At 44.5% G+C, this 4,174-nt stretch overlaps 1 non-coding gene across 1 annotated transcript; it reads left to right on the top strand.

The window, feature by feature from the left end:
* The first annotated feature begins 330 nt into the window (after window positions 1-330).
* Window positions 331-404, top strand: TRNAW-CCA (transfer RNA tryptophan (anticodon CCA)). The gene has a single exon. It is a non-coding gene; the product is annotated as a tRNA-Trp (tRNA).
* The last annotated feature ends 3,770 nt before the right edge of the window (window positions 405-4,174 follow it).

Genomic DNA, 4,174 nt, shown 5'->3' with positions numbered 1-4,174 from the left:
TGCCAGTCGGAGATCGAGACCAATAGGGATGTAGCGCAGTTTGGTAGCGCATTTGTTTTGGGTACAAAATGTCGCAGGTTCAAATCCTGTCATCCCTATTGTTCCCCGTACATCCCAAAATGATATTGGTGAGAAATTGGTGACAAGAGAAATCCATCTGGGTAGATTGTTTGTGTTATTCAACTGATTCCCCCACAAGAGACATTCCATTTATCTTCCTCTCTCCTGGTCGGTGAAAGAACCACTCCGATTAAGAGTCTGATTCTATTCCCGTGTCCGGATGTCCGCAGATTCTGATTAGAATGGAAACTGGCTTACGTGGGGAATGGAGCGCCCTTAGTTCAGTTCGGTAGAACGCAGGTCTCCAAAACCTGATGTCGTAGGTTCAAATCCTACAGGGCGTGTTTCTCCGACTCAAGTCGGTATCAGCTGGTTCGACCAATACCCACACATACTAAGAATTTGCATTTCCCGATCCCTCTGGATTACCAGAGAGATCTTAGGAATGGGAGAAGGATATGGCAAATGAGTCTCCGTCTTCTACCGAATATCTAGTTGGTCGCCACGTCGATATTGCAAATATGCAGTTACAAATAATCCAGCTAGAGTTATTGGGATCAAACCCAACACAATTCCGGATAGCAGTGCTTCAACCATTTGGGTTCACATACATTTAGTACAAATACTTACCGAAAAAGATTCAGGTATTAATTGGTAATAGATGATTGGTAAGTGCGGCGGATCAGTAAGTGCTAATGGGCACTCCTCGTTCCTTCTAAGCTGATACTCTTGTATCATATAAGCCGGATCTTATTCAATCCAACAAATAATACTGAAGTTGAGATTGGTGCGGACGATAGAAAAGCGAAGTGACTCGGTGGAGTAAGCATAGATTTAAGTACCAAATTGATTTAGCAGATAGGTTAGTAGAAAAATAATTGGTTACTCGGAACTATCGAAAGGGGATTCGAAGCTTGGTAGACATATGAGAGCAGTTTATCCGACGAGAAGATCGCGTTTCAGAAGCTGGGAATGGGATCGACAGTTCATCGAAATATCTCCAACCTCTGAATGAGTGGGAGGAATCGAATCTTCCCAGAAAGAGGAACAAGACAAGATTGGATATTAATATCTCAATTATATGTATCAGATACCCCTACATGACCAGGTTCCCCCGAGTTCTCGATGGAGAATCCTATAGTTCTAATGGCAGGATTTGATACGGAAGTCATTCGAAAGAAACTTAGACGTGGTGGGTTAACCACGCGCGTTGAGACTCACCGGAAGCATCGGAACCTCCAATTGAACAATCGGGGAAAAAAAAAGAATCATATTCTTTCCATAGGTTCTCCTAAAACGCGGAGAAAATACTGATAGATTTGTATACTCGGGGGGGAGGGGGGGAATTACGGTTTCTCCGCTCGGTTTATTTACAACTCGTTTATTTATCCGGCGAAATAAGAGGAATATTGCTGCTTCGAGGGGGGGCTAGCTATACTAATCCAGTATGTTTCGGGTATACCCTCGGTATAATAATGACAACTTAACGGGGATCGCTCAGGTATACCGGTAGATTCTCCATCTACTGGTACTCACACCTCTCGGCAAGCAATCCTCCTTAATCCCGCAGGGATATACGGAGCTGAACATGTCTGGGAATACGGGAGAACGTCCTTCTGCTGACATTATTACTAGTATTCGATACTGGGTCATCCATAGCATTACTATACCTTCTCCGTCTATTGCAGGTTGGTTATTCGTCAGTACAGGTTTGGCTTACGACGTTTCTGGAAGTCCCCGCCCAAATGAATATTTTACGGAGAGCCGACAAGAAGTTCCTTTAGTAACTGGCCGCTTCGATTCGCTGGAACAAGCTGATGCATTTACTAGATCTCAGGAGGTACCAACGACTCCAGATAGAACTTATCCGATTTTCACCGTTAGGTGGCTAGCCGTCCACGGACTAGCTGTACCTACAGTTTTTTTTCCAGGCTCTATATCGGCAATGCAATTCATTCAGCGATAATCCCTATATAAGCTATAAATCCACGACGCAACCGAACCCGAATAAACAGAGTGTGGAATTGAATCGTACAAGCCTTTATCGGGGACTCTTATTGATCTTCGTACTTGCCGTCTCATTTTCCAACTACTTCTTCAATTAGAAACTGAAGAGATTTGATAACCCCAATTGGGAAAAACTAAGACCTGATTTATTTGTGACTGTTCGTGTCTCGAGTCGTGACTAAATAATGAAATCAAAAAGGGAGGGGGGTGGGACAAATGGCCAATACCACTGGAAGGATTCCTCTGTGGCTTATAGGTACCGTAGCTGGTATACTCGTGATAGGTCTACTGGGAATATTCTTTTCATGGAGCCTATTCGGGATTGGGATCATCCCTCTGAGAATGAATAAGCATTGGGAAATTCTTCCTACTCGCAGGTGAAAAGATGTGCCGGATCCCGGGGGTTCATAGGTCCGGAAACGGGTCAACCCCCTCTTCCGGAGTCTGTTCTACTGCTCCGGGTGCGACAACCCCCCAGCTGTATATGCTACTCCGCCTCAGCAGAGTCAAATTCTGGTACCGTACTCGGGTGAGTAGGTTATTCGATCGATTCTCTCCCGAAGAATCGATCGCAATTGGATGAAGGGGCGGTAATTATTGCAATCATTTGATAAGTATGGGACAGATTCCTACCGGGATTGGGAGGGTGCATATGCTTTTGATAACAAACCAACCCACGAGTCACTCGTCTGATTCTTCGAGAGATCGAGGGATGGGGGGAATCATATCACATTAAATCTCTGGACTCGGGAGGAAGAAGGAAGGACTCGACCTGAGGTTTAAATCCAATTCCAGGTCGATTTCCTCATAGTAAATTGGGGGGAGTACACGGTGGCGGTGGCTCACCCGCCACCACCGATATCGGAATAGAAAAAATAGTTAGCAAAATTGGATATATTTTCTGATACCTGTCGGGGAGACTATTATTGAAAACTTGGTTTCATCACCGAATATGTTTTTGAAGAATTCCAGTTATTCTTACTGCTAACTGGACTCAACCGGCTCCAAATGATACCACAAGAGTTGTACTTATCGCTTCGTTTAGACGTATAGAAGAGGTAGAAATCCAGAATTTGTCTTTGACTCGTCGGATTTACAGTCAATTACCAACCCTTTCCGGATGGTTCACATCCGAAAAGTATGGACTCAGAAATTCATCTCCGCCAATTGGACTTTCTCGAACTGCTTCTTCTTTGACACTGGGAATATCTGGGCCAGAGTAACCGATGCAAGAAAAAGTAGAAGACCTTGAACACGTAATGGATCCTGAAGTACAATCTCTGCCTCTGCTTGACCGAATCCACCCACGTTAGGGTTATTGGTCGATGGTTAATCAGCTTTAATATATTCACCCTCCGAAACGATAAGTTCGGGACCGGGAGGTACAGTATCAACTACTTCACGACCCCCCGATGTCTCTTGGGTAGTGATTTCGTATCCACCCCCCCTCTCCCTACGTGTTATTCTAGTTATCCTTCCCGTCGCCGAAGCGTTGTAAACCGTATTATTGCTTTTACTTCCATCGGGATAGATCTGTCCCCTTCCCCTATTCCCTCCAACATATAGGGGGTATTTTAAAAAGTGTACCTCTTTATCAACGGCAGGATCCGGTGAGAGAATCGGAAATACGATTTCACTATATAGCTTACCCGGAACCGGACCTATTACTATCATGTTCTTTCTATCGGGGCGATAGCTCTGGAACGAAAGTTTACTTAATTTCTCCCTCGCTTCGGTTGGAAGACGATCAGAAGGAGCCAATTCAAACCCTTCGGGTGGGATCGGTACGGCGCCTACATTCAATCCTCCCTTTTTACCATTTGCAAGTACTTATTTTATCTACATATCATAAGGAATCTTAACAACTGCTTCGGACACAGTATTGGGAAGAACAGATTGCGGAACCTCAATATCCACGGGTTTCTTAGCCAAGTGACGATTAGCACATACAATACGTCCAGTTGCTTCTCGTGGATCCTCGTAATTCTATTGCGCAAAAATCGGATATGCATTTGATACGGATGGACGATTCATTCCATCCAGAGTGATCAACATTGGAAATGACAGGGTCAACCACTTCGCCATCCAGTCCTTACTACTTCTCTTT

Source organism: Dipteris shenzhenensis, unplaced genomic scaffold (assembly GCF_047967505.1).
Source record: "Dipteris shenzhenensis isolate YYH24624 ecotype China unplaced genomic scaffold, Dip_SZ_1.0 scaf0160, whole genome shotgun sequence".
In the NCBI taxonomy this organism is placed as follows: Eukaryota; Viridiplantae; Streptophyta; class Polypodiopsida; order Gleicheniales; family Dipteridaceae; genus Dipteris; species Dipteris shenzhenensis.
The sequence above is the reverse complement of the archived record's forward strand: the minus strand, read 5'-3'. Positions and strand labels throughout refer to the sequence as shown.